Source organism: Chrysochloris asiatica, unplaced genomic scaffold (assembly GCF_000296735.1).
Source record: "Chrysochloris asiatica unplaced genomic scaffold, ChrAsi1.0 scaffold00003, whole genome shotgun sequence".
In the NCBI taxonomy this organism is placed as follows: Eukaryota; Metazoa; Chordata; class Mammalia; order Afrosoricida; family Chrysochloridae; genus Chrysochloris; species Chrysochloris asiatica.
In genome coordinates this window covers 48035287-48054692 of record NW_006408521.1, presented here as the reverse complement: position 1 = coordinate 48054692, position 19406 = coordinate 48035287, and the positions used below count along the sequence as shown (strand labels likewise).

General features: G+C 41.7%; 1 pseudogene; it reads left to right on the top strand.

The window, feature by feature from the left end:
* Positions 1-8613: 8613 nt before the first annotated feature.
* LOC102813718 lies at positions 8614-15389 on the top strand (annotated as a pseudogene).
* Positions 15390-19406: the final 4017 nt, after the last annotated feature.

Here is a 19406-nt window from a genome sequence, read left to right as displayed (position 1 = left end):
AACAGCTGCTCCTTGGAAACCCTGTACAGGGGTGCTATGAGTCAGAATTGACTCGACGGCGCTGAACAACAACAACAACAACAACAGAAAGCTCTGCAGTAGATTTAGTGTCCAACTAAAATATGTACCTCGTCACTATTTCTGGCATAATGATTTCACCCTTTTATATGATTTCTGATCTCACTCAATTTCATTTTAGCTCTTCTGATTACAGGTTGTTGTAATTTGAAAACACTGAAGTAAAGAAGTGTCATAGACAAGCTCAGGCAGAGCCATCCTAAGATAGCTCTTTGATGGAGGCTCAAAGTCTGGCTCTTTGCCTTAGAAACTGGATGCTTTCTAGAACAACAAACCAGAGACGATTATCTCTAAAAGATGATCTCAAGCTAATAAACTCACAAGAGACCAATAGTGATTGCAAACAATCATGATACTAATAGCTAACACATATTAAATGCCTAAATTGTGAAATATACACGCAAGCAGCCAATTGGACGTTTCCTAGAACAACAAAGTAGAATTCATTAGGCTCTTAGAAAATGTGCCAAGTTAACCAAAGTCACAGGAGACCAACCATGATTGCTAATCATCATGATAGCAGTTGCCTATTTCATGAAATATACCCACAAGCAGCCAAAGCAAGGAACATAGAACAGCGGTAAAGAGCAAAGGATTTGATCTTTGGTCTGGTTTCCACACCAAGCTCTGTCACGTAATGAATGGATGACTTTGGGCAAATTACTTCACCTTTTTGGTGCCCATTTGTTCATCTGTAAAATGGAGATAATGCTGGGACCCGCCACTTGCCTGTAATGTGATCGTACTGTGGTGACTTTCATGTTACTATGGTGTTGGAAGCTATGCCAAGGGTATTTTTAATACCAGCAGGGTCACCAATGGTGGCCAGGTTTCATCTGAGCTTCCAGACTAAGACAAACTAGGAAGGAGAGACAGACTACTTTAGAATGTTTAGCCACTGAAAACCTTTTGATAGCTGTGGAACAATGTCAGCATGAGAATGTAGAATGATGAAACATGAAGAGCACCAGAATACTGTCAGTTACAGTGCTGGAGGCTGAGCCCCTCAGGTTGGAAGGCGCTCAAAATGAGACTGGGGAAGAGCTGCCTTCTCAAAGTAGAGTTGACCGTGATGACGGATGGAGTAAAGCCTTCAGGACCTTCATCTGCTGATGGGGCATAACTCAAAATGAAGTGAAACAGCTGCAAACATCCATTAATAACCAGAACATGGAATGTGTGAAGTATTAATCTAGGAAAATTGGAAGTTGTCAAAAATGAAATGGAAAACATACAGATCGATATCCTAGACTTTAGTGAGCTAAATGGACTGGTATTAGCCATTGTAAATCAATCAAATGGTTTACTACGTTGAAAATGACAAATTGAAAAGGGATGGCTTAGCATTTATCATCAAAAAGAACATTTCAAGATCTGTCTTAAAGTACAGTGTTGTTTGTGATAGAATAATATATAATATTCATACACCTACAAGGAAGACCAGTTATTACCACTATTATTCAAATTTGTGCACCAATCACTAAAGCCAGTGATCATGAAATTGAAGAATTCTACCAACTTCTTCAGTCTGAAATTGATCAAACATGTAATCAAGATGTATTGATAATTACTAACGATTTCAATGCAAAGGTTGGAAACAAAGGTAAAAGATCAGTTGTTGTTGTTGTTGTTGTTGTCAGGTGCCATCGAGTCGGAACCGACTCATAGTGACCCCATGTAAAACAGAACGAAACAATGTCCGATCCTGGGCCAACCTCACTACCGCTGCCACACTTGAGTCCATCAATGATGCCACCTGGCTGATCCATCTCGTGGGGGTCTTCCTCTTTTTCTCTGACCCTCCACCCTACCCAGCATGACATCCTTCTCCAACGACTGTTTCCTCCGGACAATATATCCAAAGTAGGAGAGACGAAGCTTAGCCATCCTGGCCTCCAAGGAGCACTCTGGCTGCACTTCTTCCAAAACAGATCTATTGGTTCTTTTGGCAGTCCATGGCATTTTCAGTATTTTCCTCCAGCACCACAACTCAAAGGCATCAATTCTTCTACGATCCTCCTTATTCACTGTCTAGCTTTCGCATCCATATAAGGCTATTGAAAACACAATGGCCTGGGTCACGCGCACCCTAGTCCTCAAGCTGACATCTCTGTTCTTCAACACTTTAAAAAGTTCCTGTGCAGCATATTTGCCCAGTGCAGAATTGTATCAAGATTGACATAGAAATTTAAAGAGACAGTATAGACATAAAACCAAACGGCCACCACTCGTCTGTCTGTCGTGCTGTGGTGGTTTGAGTTGCTGTGATTTTGATGGCTATGCCACCGGTGTTTTAAATAACCAGCAGGGTCACCCATGGTGGAAAGGTTTCAGATGAGCTACAAAACAAAGACAGACTAGGAAGAAAGAGTGACAAACTACTTTCGAATCGCTAGTCACTGAAAACTCTATGCATAGCAGAGAAATATTGTCAGATATAGGACTGGAAGGTGGGAGGGCACTCAGAAAGCGATTGTGGAAAAAAATGCCTCCTCAAAGTAGGCTTGACCATAATGACATGAATACAGTTAAGCTCGGGGGAGAAAAGCACACAGAACCTGCATTTGCTGATGGGCAACAAAGGATCAGTAGTTGGAGGCAAAATCAGAAGGGAAGAACATGTTCAGCATTTCTTAAGCTAAGAAACTAAAGAAAAATTCAAGCTTCGACTTGCAATACTGAAAGTTTCTAAGGACAAAATATTGAATGGAAAAAAAAATCAAAAGAAGATGGAAGGAATACAGAGTCACTGTATCAAAAAGAAATGGTTGATGTTCAACCATTTCAAGAAGTAGCATATGAAGGAAGAAGTTCAAGGTCCACTGAAGACACTGGAAAAGAGCAAGGCTCTGGGAATTGATGGAATACAAATTGAAATAGTTCAACAAACTGATGCCCCACTGGAGGCACTCACTTATCTATGCCAAGAAATTTGGGAGACAGCTACCTGACCAACTGATTGGAAGAGAACCATATTTGTGTCCATTACAAAGAGAGGTGATCCAATGGAATGCGGAAATCATCGGACAATATCATTAATATTGGAAGCAAGTAAAATGTTGCTAATGATAATTCAAATATGGCTGCAACAGTATATTGACAGGGAACTGTCAGAGGTTCATGTCTGATTCAGATGAGGACGTAGAACTAGGGATATCGTTGTTAATTTCAGATGGATCTTGACCGAAAGCAGAGAATACCAGAAATATGTTTATCTGTGCTTTATTCATTATGTAAAGGTTTTCGATGGTGTGGATCATAACAAGTTATGGACAGCATTGTAGAGAATGAGTATTCTGGAACGCTTGATTGTGCTCATGAGGACTCTGTACATAGACCAAGAGGCAGTCTTTCATACAGAAAAAGGAGACACTGAGTGGTTTAAAATCAGGAAAGTAGTGTGCCATGGTTGTATTCTTTTACCATACTTATTCCTTCTGTATGCTGTGCACATAATCCAAGAAACTGAATTTAATGATGAAGAACAAGGCATCAGGATTGGAGGGAAGACTCATTAAAAACCTGTGACATGCAAATGATACAACCTTGCTTGTTGAAAGTGAAAAGGACTGAAAATACCTACTGATAAAGATCAAAGACCACAGTCTTCAGTATAGGTTACACCGCAGTGTAAAGAAAATCCAAATCCTCACCTCTGGACCAATAAGTAAAATAATAAAAAATTGAGAATAGATTGAAATGATCAAAAACTTAATTTTGTTTAGCTCCAGCATCAACACTCTACTGCACAAGATCCCTTTAAAGTGTTCAAGAACAAAGATGTCAGTTTGAGGACTAAGGTGCACCTGACTCAAACCATTTTCAATAACCTCATATGCATGTGAAAGTTGGACAATAAATAAGGAAGACAATAGAAGAATTGATGCACTCGAGTTTTGCTGTTGGAGGAGAATATTAAAAGTACCATGGACTGCCAGAAGAACAAACAAATGTGAGCTAGAATAAGTATAGCAAGAATGCTCCTTAGAAGCCAAGATGGCCAGACTTTGTCCCTCATATTTCTGACATGTTATCAGGAGGAAGCAGTCCTGGGGAAGGACAACATGCTTGGTAAAGTGAAGAGTCAGTGAATAAGAGGGAGCTCGCAATGAGATGGATTGGCCCAGTGGTAGAACAATTGTAAGGTTGACACAGGACCAGGCAGTGTTTTGTTTCCTTGTGCATAGGGTCACTATGAGTTGGAACATACTCGATGGCACTTAATGACAACAATATGTATATGTAGTTCATTGAGTTCCCATTTAATAATTTTTATACAAATTGTTCAGTGCCATTGGCTTCAGTTTCCTTTCCTTTCCGTTTGTTCTTTTCCGTTGACTTAGCTTCCTTCCCGTCTTTGCTTTCTCATCTTTGCTGCTGGGTCAGTGCTGACCACTTGGTCTCAGAAGCTCATTGTTTAAGCGACACATTACTCAGGAAAGTTTATTTTATAATCGAATCCGCTGTTTCACTGAAAGAGCATCTCCTGGAGTGATTTCAGTTTTAGGTTAAAAGAGATGATAGTCTCTATCAGTCTAATAAGTCTGATCTGTTTCTATGATTTTGCTTTGTTCTTTGTTTTTCTCCCACTCTAAGTGGGACTTTCTGTTATATTCCTAATCAGAACACTTGGGAGTGGTGACCAAGTATTATCTAACTATTCTGGCCTGAGGTTAGAAGAGGCCATGGTTTGTGTGGGCTGTAAGTGTTATGGACAAGTTTCTTCCTTGAATCTTTGGTTCCCCACCACTAATTGTATCTTTGATGGCCAGTAGCAAGCTGTTACGGCCCTAGGCACTGTTACCAAATTAGGGTGTAGAACATTAACTTCATAAACTATACTATGCCAAATGACTAAGTTATTCTAAGAGACTATGATCCTAAGCCCTTCAACCCAGTAAACAAATCCTGTGAGGTGTTTGGATGTGTCTAAAAAGTCTCTGAATCTGTACCCACGATGTCCTTTGTTTTATCTATGGAGCACCTGGAATCTTAAAAGCTTTTGGGGGGGCACTCAAAACATAAACTAATCTCTCTTCACCTGGAACAGCAGAGAAAGGACACCCAGAAATTAAAGAAGGAAACAGACCACACGTTTGGTTGCCTCCACAGACTGCTATTTCCATTACGATGAGAGCAGAAGAAATGGATGGTACCTGACCACCATCACTGAACAGTTTGATCAAGAACCCCGTAGATGGATCCTGATCAAAAGGAAGAAAAGTGTGGAGCAGAGCTTACATGGAAATCTGACTTACTGGATCCAGCAAGAATAATCTTTAAACATTGAACTGCAACTGTCCCACTAGCCCATCATTAATCCAAAGAATGGTTGTTGTAGTTTGTTGTTAAGTGCCGTCGAGTCGGTTTAGTTCTGACTCATAGCGACCCTGGTATAGGGTTTCCAAGAAGTAGCTGGTAAGCTTGAACCGCCAAACTTTTGTGGTTCAAACCAACTTTGTAGTCCAGCACATTGACCAATAAATTAGTCATGCTTTCCTTGAGCACAACACTCTTATTAAGAAACAACTCACTCTAAATGAGTTTAAACTACATCAGTTCGTGTAAAGAAGAGATGAGAAGTCACTGATGATGAAGAAATGTGGGTAGAAATAGTGAGAATAGTGAAACAATATAAAGCATGTAAACAGTGTTATTGTTGAACTGCTCATGGAGAAACTGTGAGTGGATGTATGTTTGTTTGTATGTATTGCCACCATAAGTAAATAAAATATGAGAATAAAACACACGCAAACAAAAACCTGAAGCTAATCCATGAACAAAGGAGCAAAGACAGATTCTGGATTCCCGGTGGTAAAATATTTGAACAAACTGTCCCCCAGCTAACCTAGCCAGAGGAATTCTCCCAGCTCCAGGCTGAACATGCAGGTAGTGATGGAGACCATGCGCCACACTGCAGCATCCAGATCTCTGTTTTAGTTTGGCTCCTCCTACTCGGCTCTCTTTGGCTGCGCTGAAGAGTAGGCGTGGCCAGTACAACCCCACTGGGTGGGCTGCTGGGGATTCCAGAACCCTTCCCTTCACTGCAGAGATGAACTCTTCCTTGGCAGGCAGTTCAGACATGTTGGCTCCATAATTTCTCCGTCAGTTTCACAGACAAGGCTCTTGTCATATCCCCTCAATGCTCAAGTCACTTTTTAAAATGAGATTATTTAAAATTTTTATCTTAATTTTATATTGATATAGAAACATCCCTGTGTTGTTGTTAAGTGCCATTCAGTCAGTTCGGACGCATAGCGACCCTCTAAAGGATTTCTAAAGAGGGCCTATGAATCGGGCTGTGAACCGCAAGGTCAGCAGTTCGAAACTACCAGCTGTTCCGCGGGAGAAAGACGAGGCTTTCTGCTCCTGTAAAGATTTACAGCTTCAGAAACCCTGTACAGGGTCACTATGAGTCGGAACCGACTCCACGGCACATAACCACCACCAAAGAGTGGCTGGTGGGTTTGAACTCTGGTAATGTAGTGGTTACGAATCGGGCTGCGAACCTTAAGGTTAGCGGTTCGAAACTAGCAGCCGCTCCTCCGCGGGAGAAAGATGAGGCTTTCTACTCCCGTAAAGATTTACACCCTCGGAAACCTTGTGCAGGGTCGCTATGGGTCGGAACCGACTCGACGGCACTTAACAACAACAACAACCTTGCAGTTAGCAGTCCCGTGCTTAACCTACAGCATCACGCCAAGACTTCAAACATCCCTATACTGTATGCCATTGAGTCGGTTTTGACTAATGTTGTTGGTTAAGTGCCGTCGAGTCGATTCCGACCCATAGCAACCCTGTATAGGGTTTCCGAGGTGAACTTGAACCGCCCACCTTGCAGTTCAAAAGGCTTTAGCTGGCACATTAACCATAGAGCTTCTGAGCCTGTAAATTTCTATGGGAGCAGTAGGCCTCATCTTTCTCCTTTTATCTTACAAGAGATAAAAGCAGAGACTTGCGAAGAGAAAGAGGGAGCTACTACTATGAAGATAGAAAAGCCCGTTGTGGAATGGACGCTTTGGATGTGGGGTCCATGCACTGTGCAGCTCCTAGATTCAGGGGAAGACTGACGACAAGAAGTGTGGAGGTCTCCAAGGAATGCTGGGTCAACAGAAGCAAGCCGGAGACAAGGACCTTTCCCCAGAGCCGCCCAGGAGAACCAGCACTCTGAATTTGGGCTTCTAGCTATAAGAGAACAAATGTCTGTCTGTTACAGGGGTCCACATGTGGTGTTTCTGTTACAACAACCCTAGACAATGAAGACATAGCCACTCGGTGTGCATGTGACCACATTATCTCTGCTTGCTGTCAACTCAGGTGTATCTCTGGCTTTTTGTTTTTGTTTTCGCTGTTGCTTCATTAAAAACAACCACAGACAAAAACATTCCCTAAAACTCCACATTCATTGCCATTTAGTCAATTCTGATTCATGGTGGCTACAGGTATTCTAGACTAGAACCGCTCCAGAGGATTTTCTTGGCTGAGATTTTTGCAGAAACAGATCTCCAAGTCTGTCTTCTGTGGCACTGTTGTGTTCGGTTAGTTGTGGTTGTAGTTAAGTGCTGTCGAGTTGGTTACAATGAATAGCAATACTGTATAGGGTTTCCGAGTCTGTAAAACCTTTTGGGAGCAGAAAGTCTCTGCAAACTGTACTACTCCCCAGGGACCTAGGTTACTTTTATTTTCCCTTTGAAAACAGGCAGAGTGTCCTTATTTTTTTAAATCCCAATCAATGGTATTTGCAAAAACTTATTTCAAAGCTTTTAAACGACTCAAGTGCTGGCCAAGGGAAAACAAGAACATTATTAATTGAAAACCTATACACCTGTTTGGTGGGGAAAATAAGAGAGGACAGCAGCTGGTTAAAAATAATAACAGTAACGCATCTCTAGCAACACTGTGTATAGTTTTGATTTGCAAATCCAAGAGGAAGAGCCAGACTCCAAGAAACCAGAGCTGGCTGCCTTAGGATGGAAATGAGCCATGTTTTCTCCTTCCAAAGAAACACTATTATTCAAGCTGAATATTTATATTCTTCCCGTCACTGAAATGCTATTGAAAATGAATATGAATCTTGGGAGAATTTAAGCGCGGTTGATTATCTAGTTGACAGAACCATCTATAACAGTTGGGCTATTTTATACCCCATGAGGGCATAATTAGGGTTTATGAAGATCACTGGAAGTTGCAATAGAAGTATTCTGTTCTTCTTTCTCCCTGTGATTTTTCCTCATTCTTGATGAGGGCCTTTAAAACTCATTTAAGTCTTGCTGAAGTTAATCATAAAGATAGATTCCAGCCATCCGACAGAGGAATCTAATCTTCGTCACCCGCCCCCTCTCACCCCAAATTTCTTGGCTAACTATATGCAGTGTCAGTTTCAAATCTGTCCCCTCTCCTAATAGATGTTTGAAAGGAAATTCCCTCTAACAAGGAGGTGACTGAAAATGCACACAGACCTCAAGCCATCTGCACACAGGGAATGTCAGCTGACTGAAGCCGCAGAGTAAAAAATGATCTGTTTGGTAACTCCGCATGAGGAAAATGCTGACAAATGGTATCTTTGTGCAGAAGATGGTAACACCCTGAGTGTGAGGGTGAAGAATCCAACAGATGGTACCTCTAAAATGTACAGCTCATCTGCTTTGTTTCCTCTTGTACTTCTCATAAACTTTATTTTAAATTTGGTCCTAGCAACAACAATAACAAAAACACGGAAAAGTTTGCTAATAGTACTACCCAGGGACCAACTTGCACAAGCTTCTCTTCGAAACTTGAGGAAAGTGCTTGTGACTCAGGCCCCAAAAGCTCAGCTCCTCCCAGTCCTTTACTTTGCCTGATGGTGGTGGTGGTGATGTGCCGTCAGTCGGTTCCGACTCATAGTGATCCTGCATAGGCTTTCTGAGGCTGTAAATCTTTACGGGAGCAGAAAGCCTCATCTTTCTCCTGCAGAACAGCTGGTAGTTTCGAACTGCTGAACCTGAGGTTAGCAGCCCGATTTGTAACCTCTATGCTACCAGAGCTCCTTTTAGTTTGCCTAGGGCCCAATTAAGGTGAGATATCAAGGGAGCGAGGATATTTATTCGGATAATAACTATACTGTTGTTGTTGTTTAGTGCTGTTGAGTCATTTCCAACGCATATTAACCCTGTATAGATAGGGTTTCTGAGGCTGTAGGGAACAACAAAAAAAAAGGCAAACCTCATCATTTCCCTCCTGGTGGGCTCAAACCACCAATCTTGTGGTTCACAGCCCAGGGCTTATCCTCTAAAGACACCACACTCCCAACAACTGTACTGTTGCTATTGTTGAGTGTTGTCAAGTCAGTTCCGAATCATAGCAACCCTGTATAGGGTTTCCGAGGAGTGACTGGTGAGCTTGAACTGCCAACTTTGCAGTTCAAAGTGACCTTGCAGTCCAGCGCATTAACCCATAGCACCGCACCAGGTCTCCACACCTATACTAAGGTGGCACAAGTGGTTCGGTTCAGTGCTGGACTATGAACTGAAAGTTTAGCCTCGAGGTGCCATGATGATCAGCTTCCAAAAGGTCAGCACCTGAAATCTTACAAGTTCTATTCTGCACACATGGGGCCGCCAAGAATCAGAACCCACTCAACAATTGTTCGTTGGTCCATGCTAAAACGAGACTGCCAAGGTCCGGAAATCTAGGCAGAAGGTAATGATGGTTGAACAACTTGATGAATGAAGTTCTTGCCACTGAATTGTATGTGTAGAAAATATTGAAACAGCAAATGTTTTGCTACTTATGTACTTACCAAAATACTTATACTTCCAAGAATCAATCTTGAGCTTAGGAAAGCCAACCTGCCTTCCCTCTCCTGTATGTTTTGGGGACCATCAATGAGGATTCACAGCTTCACAGTTTCAATGTGATGGAGGCAGGTATCAGACCCCAGAGGTTGCGTCCTGAGTCCTGTTTCCACCACCAGGTCTTGCTGCCACGGAGGCTGTGGAATGAGCTTGGCGTTCCCCAGAACCACGCCTCCATTCACTCAGTGGCACATACAGAAGATCTACTCTTGCCTTTTGGTTCTTAATGGAACCAAGCTGATGCTCAAGAAGAAAAGGTATTGACTACAGCCAGGGAAACCGACTCTCCCTCCTAGCTGTCTTAAAGCTCGTAGGTAGAAAGCCACCAAGGACATGCCTCTGTTAAAGAAACAGAGCTCATTTTGAAGCCAGGATCCCCTTCCCATCAGAAAATTTTGGAAGCAAAGTGAAAATGAGAGTTTTGTACTTTATGCAAGAATGTTGTTGTTAAGTGCCATCAAATTGGTTCCAACTCACAGCGACACTGTATAGGGTTTCTGAGACTTTTAAATCTTGGTGGGAGCAGAAAATCTCATCTTTCTCCTATGGATCAGCTGATGGGCTCAAACCAACAACCTTGTGGTTCACAATCCAGTGCTTATCCTACAGAGACACTGTGTTCTATGCTTGTAGGTGTGTGCAAAAATCCACCAACAATAAAAACTTGTCTCAGTTAAAAAAAAAAAAAATGAAGACAGAGTAATTTGCATTAGTTTAAAGAGATTGGATTTTGAATTATTTAATTTGCTCAGTAATAGTTCTTAGCAGTGAGCTAATGTTGTACTTAAGTGTTGTCAAGTTGGTTTCTACTCATAGTGACAGTGTATAGGGTTTCCAAGGAGTGTCTGGTGGCTTTGAACTGCCAACCTTGCAGTTCAACCTGACCTTGAGGTCCAGCACATGATCCTGTAGCACCACACACAGCATATAAATTGTGACATAAATGGGGCAATCCAATATCTGTCACCGGGTATTAGATTCTATTTTTAATCTTCAAAGAGAAGGTTACATTTCAAAACATCTTTGAAGAAGACTTACTTGGTGGCTCTAAAAAATCGTAGACTCTTTAGGATTAGTAAGGCCCTGCGTTGTTGTTGAGTGCCATTGAGTCAGTTCTGACTCATAGCACACTGTATAGAGTTTCTGAGGAGTGACTGGTAGGTTTGAACTGCCAACGTGCAGTTAGCAGTTCAGTGCTTATCTTATAGCACCACATCAAGCATTGTTGTTGTTGTTAAGAGCTGTTGAGTTGTTTCAAGTCATAACGATCCTGTATAGGGATTCTGAAGAGCAGCTGGTAGTTGAACTTCTGACAGTGTAGTTAGCAGTCCAGTGTTTACCCTAGAGTGCCACACCAAGCATTGATGGTGATGGTGGTTGTGTGCTGTGGAGTCAGTTCCTACTCACAGAGACCCTGTATAGAGTTTCCGAGGCTATAAAACATTATGGGTGCAGAAAGCCTCATCTTTCCCCCAAGGAGTAGCTGGTGGATTTGAACTGCTGGCCTTGTGGTTAGCAGCCCATCTTGCAATGAACTGCACCACCAGGACTCCTTACACCAATCATTGTTGTTGTTGTTGTTAAGTGTCATCAAAGTCAGTTCCAACTCATAGTGACCCTGTACAAGCTTTCAAAGGAGTGCTTGGTGGGTTTGAACCATCAATCTTGTGTTTGGCAGTCCGCTGCTGATCCTGCAGTGCCACACCAGGACTCCACACCAAGTATTGTTGTTGTTGAGTGCTGTCAAGTCGATTCTGACTCATAGTGACCCTTTGAGTTTCCAAGGAGTGACTGGTGAGTTTGAACCGCCAACCTTGTGATTCAAACCAACCTCACAGTCCCGTGCTTTATCCCACAGCAACACAAGCATTAAGAGGTGGTAAAAGCTGGCCAGGCGAGTCAAAATTGCAATAGAATTTAAGAACCATTGCTCTTCATCAGAGTCAACAAGCCATTGCCTTGCCTTTTCTTGTCTATCTCCAGACAGACAAGGTGGTCTATCACCGGATGCTTCACTGAAGTCTGCCTCCAGGCACTTTCTACTCACTTGCTCTAGTTTCTATATTTGGGGATTTTACAGGACATTTCAAATTTCTGCATGGATGACCCACTCCTTGTGGTTTGCTTAGGACCTTCCTTAGTAGCACTGTAATCCCATGGCCGAGGTGGTCCTTACATCTTTGGGTAAACTGAGATGCTCAGCATAAGGAGCTTCCTTGCAGGTCTTCCTTACGTCTACATCTGCTGTCCTGAACTACTGGCTCTATAAACACAATTCAAAAATGGCTACAATAATTCAAAAATGGCTACAAACATACATTGGCAGAGAACTGCCAGGTTTTCAAGCTGTCTTCAGACAAGGATGTAGAACGAAGGATATCATTGCTGACATCAGATGGACCTTGGCTGAAAGTGGAGAATATCAGACAGCTGTTTACCTGTGCTTTATTGACTATGTAAAGGCTTTTAATTGTGGGTCATGACAAGCTATGGACAACATTGCAGAGAATGAATATTCCAGATATACTCATGAGGAACCTGTACATAGACCAAGAGGCAGTTATTCAAATACAACAAGGGAATACCGAATGGTTTAAAATGAGAAAAGTTGTGTGCCAGGGTTGTATTCTCTCACCATACTTATTCAATCCATATACTGAGCAAATAATCCGAAAAGCTAGATGATATGAAGAAAAACGTGGCATTAGGATTCGAAGAAGACTCGTTAACAACCTGTTATATGCAGATACTACAACCTTGTTTTCTGAAAGCGAAGAGGACTTAAAATGCTTACTGATAAAGATCAAAGACTATAGCCTTCCATACACCTCAGTGTAAAGAAAACAAAAACCCTCACCATTGGATCAATCAACAACATACATATAAATGAAGAAAAGATTAAAGTTGTCAAAGACTTTATTTTGCTCAGATCAACTATCAACATGCATGGAAGCAGCAGTCAAGAAACCAAACAACGTATTGCATTAGGCAAATCTGCTGCACGAGACCTCTTTAAAATGTTGAAGAGCAAAGATGTCAGTTTGAGGACTAAGGTGTAGCTGACCCAAACCATGATATTTTGAATAACCTCATATGCTTGTGAAATTTGGGAGACCATAGAAGAATTGATGCATTTGTGTTACGGTGTTGGAGGCAAATATTGGAAGTACCATGGACTGTCAAAAGAACAAACAAACCTGTGTTGGAAGAAGTGCAGCCAGAGTGCTCCTTGGAAACCAGGATGGTCAGACTTTGTAGCTCATGCTTTGGACATATTATCAGGAGGGACCAGTCCCTGGAGAAGGAGATCATATTTAATAAAGTGGAAGGTTCGAGAAAAAGAGGAAGACCCCCAACTAGATGGATTGACACAGTTGCGGCAGCCGTGGGCTCAAATGTAGCAAGGATTGTGAGGTGGGCCCAGGACGTTGTGCAAAGGGTCGCTATGAGTCGGCACTGACTTGATGGCACTTCACAACAACATAAACACTATTCAGAATGCCATCAAACTGGTAGGTTACAAGCTCAAAAAGAAATTATGATCAGCACAGAATAAACTGGTTTTTGCGCCCCATCCCCTTTTAAATTGAATTTAATGATGCCTCTTTGAAAACAAACTATTATGATCAAATGTCTTTACATAAGCACGCTTAAGTGTATTCCCAAAATTTAGGTCCTGATGACTGGGCATAGCCATTATTTAATTTACCTTTTATTCTTACATCTTCCAATGTAGTCTCTGGAAATAACTCAATCCTATGAAATAATTAAATTTGTGAAGCCAGAAAGCATCAACTGCAGAAGTCTTAAAGGTGATTATTGTTTAAATTAATTCCTTTTCAAAATAATCCTAATAAAAAAAAGGAAATGGTACAGGAATAAATGTGTTTATTGCAGTGTAACTTAGACCCATGAAGAAAATTGAAGACAATATCATTATGTAACAGTAAAGGGTAAGTAAATTATGGACTGGCCGCTTGCTGAAATGCTATTCCACACATTACTATAATATAGTCATGGTATCTATGTAGCTGCACAGAAATGCTTATGATAGAACATTAATTGAATAAAGAAAATAAAACATTAAATCCATGCTGTAATAACAACTTGTGCTCAAATTCCTATGAACAGAGACTAAAAGGAAACAGACCTTTTAAATCCTGGCAGAAAGGGGTAACAAGTAAATGTGACCTTTATTTTTATTTAATTGTTGTTGTTGTTGTGTTCTTAAGTGTCATTGAGTTGGTTCAACCCATAGCGACCCTGTTTAGGGTTTCCAAGGAGCGGCTGGTGAGCTTGAACTGCCCACCTTGAGGTTTAAACGACTTTGCAGGCCAGCGCATTAACCCACAGCGCCATTAATGTTATTAGTATTAAAAAGTTACAATAAGACCAGTATTCTCTCAAACCTGTACAGATTATTTTCAATTTGGTTGAGTTTGTTTAAATCAGCATTTCTATTCATGAGAAGTATAGTATTGGAGCATGTCTTTACAACTGTCATTTAACATCTCTTCATCTCCGTTTCCTCTTCTAAAAAATGGGGACAGTAAGAGTTACCTCATGGGGTCATCTTAGAGCCTTTCTGGGCATAAAATAAATGAAATATCTTTAGAACAATATCTGACACACAATAAGAACAGAACATTATTATTTATGTATGTTTTTAGAAGACTCAGAAAAATTCTATGGGCAAAATGTTGAGTCGTTCAGGTAGCATCAAAAGAATGGACTAGAAAGAATGCATGGCTGTGACTTGGGGCTGAAAAGACGCCTCCTCCGCGGGTACCTTCAGTTTGCCTAAGATGGCCGTGATTACATCGCTCTGAACAATGGCCTGCGTTCTTGGACTGCGGAGGAAACCGCCGCTCAGATCACTGAGCCCAAGTGAGAGGAGAGCAATGCGGTAGAAAGGGACAGGGGCCTACTTGGAGAACACCTGTGTGGAGTGGTTCCAGAGATACCTGGAGAATAAGAAGGAGACACGGCAGAGTGCAGAACCCCCAAAGACACACGTGACTCAACACCTCATGTCTGACTGCGGACATCACACTGAGGTGCTGGGCCCTGGGCTTCTACCCAACAGAGATCACCATGACCTGGCAGTGAGATGGGGAGGACCAGACCCGGGACATGGAGCTGGTGGAGACCAGGCCTACAGGGGATGGAAACTTCCAGAAGCCGGAGGCCTTGATGGTTCCCTCTGGAGAAGAGCAGAGTTACACCTGCCATGTGCAACATGAGGGGCTGCCCGAACTTCTCCCTCTGAGATGGGAACCTTCCCAGCCCACCATCCCTACCATAGGAGTCACCATTGGCCTGGTTCTCCTTGGAGTCTTCATCATTGGAATTATGGTGACTGGAGCTCAGGCAGTGGTGGTGACCATAGCTCTGATGTGTCTCTCACAGCCTCTAAAGCGTGAGACAGCAGCCTTGAGGACAGAGCAATACACAATTGGCTCACTCCCCACTTTGTGATTCGAAACCCCCCGACATCTCTTCTGCAACTGGTGTCTGAATGTGACTGTGTTCCTCTCAGCGTAGTGTCAGGATGTGGTGGGAGTCAGTCACCCCTGCCCACCAGGACTCTCTCCCCACTCTGGCCTGTGTCCTTCCTGGTCTATATTATCTGTTCCCACAGAGATGGGAGTGCTGGCTGCCTCTTCACCCATGATGTAACTTCCTGTTGCTCTGAGCTGCAGTGTCTCCCTTCTTTAATTAAAATGAGAATCTAAGAATGAATCTGATTATTTAGAGTTTTGGCATAAGGTGTGGTTGGTCGCTTAATCAAAAGAGTAAATTTCTGAATTTTAAGACGGAAATAAATGAAGCCCTGAGAATGTTCTGGGGGAAAAAAAAGATGGACTAACTAATGGATCATGTGACCATCAATCTCCATGAGCCTGAGACCAGAAGAACTAGATGGTGCCCGGCTACCACTACCAACAGCTCTAAAAGGGATCACATTAGAAGGATCTGGATAGAGTGGGAGAAAATATGGAACAAAACCCAAAATCAAAAAGACACCAGGCTTACTGGTCTGACAGAGACTGGTTTGTGGGGACCCGAGACTGACATCTTTGCTCTTGGGCACTTTAAAGGGGTCTCATGCAGCAGATTTGCCTAATGCAAAACATCAGTTTTATTTCTTGGCTGCTGCTTTCATAAGTGTTGATTGTGGGTCCAAGCAAAATGAAGTCTTTGACAATTTCAATCTTTCCTCCGTTCATTATGAGTCCTGGTGTGGCGCTGTGGGTTAATGTGCCAGATTGTAAAGCCGTTTGAACTGCAAGATCGGTGGTTCAAGCTCACCAGCTGCTCCTTGGAAACCCTATACAAGGTCGCTATGGGTCAGAATCGACTCGACAGCACTTAACAACAACATTGGTCCAGGTATGGGGAGTTTTGTGTTCTCTACATTGAGGTGTAATCCAAACTGAAGGTTGTAGTCTTTCTTCATTAGTATTTTAAGTCCTCTTCACTTTCAGTAGGCAAGGTTGAGTCTTCCTCCAATCCAGATGCTACATTTTTATTCATATAACCCAGCTTCTTGGATTATTTGTTCAGCATATAAAATGAATAAGTATGGCAAAAGGATACATCAGTAATATTACATACAAGTAAAATTTGGCTAAAGATAATTTAAAAATAGTTATTTTTAAGTTTAGTACATCAACAGGAAACTATAAGAAAATCAAGTCTGATTCAGAAGAGAATGTGGAATGGGAATTATCATTGTTAATGTTAAATGGTTGTGGCTGAAAACAGAGAATGCTGTTTAATTGTGTTTTATTGCTTATGCAAGAGCATTCGTTTGTGTGGATCATCACAAGCTATGGGTAACATTGTGAAGAATGGGGATTTCAGAACACTTCATTGTGCTCATGTGGAACCCAAATACACATCAGAACCAGGGGACTGGGCAGGTTTGGTTCCAGTGTGCATGGGGTCATCGTGAGTCAGCAGCCAATTCATCGGCAGCTAAAAGCAACAACTATCTGTCAAAAAAGATTCCTGTGTAACATAATTCTGGAGTCCTGGTGTGATCCTGTAGGGTAAGCACTGGACTGCTAAATGCAAAGTCAGAAGTTCAAACCCAACAACCACTCCTCAGAAACCCTATAAGTATCTCTACGAGTCAGAACCAACTTGACAGCCACTTAGCAACAATAATAATGATACGATTCCAGGATGAAAAGCAATTAGGCATTCTTGTAAAAATGTTTATAAAAATGTTCAAATACCTAACCATACATGAAAATACAGTTCTTCTAGAAAAAAAATGTACCCTTTACTTATGCACCTGCTTTCTTAATTTTCCATTTTGTTTTAATTAAAGAATTAGAATTGGCCAACCAGGAGCAACTAGGAACCTAGTGGTCTAGGCAGCATTTCCCAGAAGATTATAGACTGTCTTTGTCCACTTATTACGTAGTAAATCTGAATTTCCTGACTCTGCAAATACTTTACACATTGCAATGTTTAGGTGTTTTCCAAAATTGTTTGCTAATATGCCAAATTACCCTCTCTAGGTGCAGGGGGCGGTTTGCTTTCTTTGGCATCGTGCTTCTATTTTGACAAGAAAGTGACAGCGGATTAAGGTGACCCACTTATTCTTCAAATGTTGGACTCGTAGGGAGTTCGTGAGTTCCACTTCTCATCAAGAGCTAAACTGGCAAGTGGGTAGTTAGCAAAGTTGGCCGCACATCTGCAAATATCAAATGTCTGCAAACAAGAATAAGAAGGCTCTCTCTCCTTTCTGGTCAGATGGTTTCATTTAAGATGCAAAAGGTCAAGGGTCACAGCATGACCTCATCAAATTAGGCCCAACCGAGAGAGGTGTTTAGCACAACAGAACGGAAATAATCTGAAGGACATTAAATGCAAATGAAATTGCCATCTGCGAACTTCAAAAAACACCTGACCTGGAAAAATAAATCTCCCACTTCAAGTTGAAACCTTGTCTCTTTCCCTCCTCAAGAATGGACACAGAAGTTCAATCTTGGGACTGCCTGACAATCACTCACCCTGCCAGAGCCCATTTGCATTTAATATACTCCCCTCCTCTACTTGCTCTGGTTGAAAAATGTAACAGTGATCTCAAAGGGACAAGAAAACGAAAGTTCAAGTGGGAGCTGCCAAATTGGTCACAGGAACCTTTGATTTCTGAAACTAGACACCAGTCACTTTGAGGCAAATTTATGTGATTATCAATGGTTGTTAAGTTGTTGTCGAATGTGCTCAAGCTCACGGTTACCTTATGTGCCACAGAACAGAACGTGGCCGGGTCTTGTGCCATGTCTGTTGTGGTCATTGGCATGTTTGAGCGCATTGTTGCCACTCTTGTAGTAATCTGCTTCACTTAGGGTCACCCTCGGTTTTGCTGACCCTGTACTTTACCAAACATCATGTTCTTTTCCAGTGAGTGGTCTTTCATCGTCAGTGGTAGATGGAGAACATTCCATGGCATGGTACTCAGGAGACCAAAGTTCTGAAGATGATGGGAATTATACTTGGTTTTTATTTATTCAGAAAATAAGTCTTTATATCCTAGGTCTATGGTAGCCCCTGGGGAGATACTGCTAAGTCAGACAGATAGACTACTTCCCTGTCCTCAGATAATTCACCAGGCGCCACGAGGTCCTACCGAAATACCCTAGCACCATCCAAGGAGTCCCAGTCAATCCCGACAGAAGAACAAGGCAGGTGGGGGTAAACAACACTGTTTGAAACCTTGCCCTTCTTCAGGGAGCCTGAGTTAGTGAGTCACCTGACTGACCCTCATTTCTTCATCAAATTAAAAATGAAGGCAGAAGGAAGATGTTCCCTTGGTATAAGAACTTAATAACATCTAATTTTGGCAATAGCCAATGAATTGCTTTATGAGAAGGTGAACTTCTCCTTCACTGATTTTGTACTATAAAGAGATGGAAAAACACACGCTAGAGCTATTGGGGTGAAGGCAAATAGATGGTGTGGAGGTGACTCTAAAGCCACTTCCAGCTCCAGTATCACACGAGATTGAGAGGTTTTTTGGCTATAAGATTCTATAATTCTATTCATTTGAGTAAAAGTCATTCTGAATATTTTAGCCATATTACATTAGGAGAAAACTCATAGGCCCCAAATACCAGGTGCTTTTTAGAACCCCTCAAGGTTGATTAACTTAAAGCCATTATCCCCTTTAATAAAATTTAATATTCTTGAGACATTGTATCTAATAACTTCAGATATCCTCCAATGATTCTTATAGAGCCCAGGTGATTAGTCAGTGTTTATGATCTTTATCAAGGTATGGGACATTTCTCCTTGTTGTCATTGTGGTCTGTGGTTTGTGAACATGAATAATAATTTGTGTCATATACAGTTCTGGGAACTGGGAGACTTCAGGTTCAAGTGCAAGTTCAGCCGTTTACTACTCGATGTTTGATCAATTTGTCAAGACTTAGTTTTAATATTTGTAAAATAAGGATTCTGAATTTTAAATGTGGACCT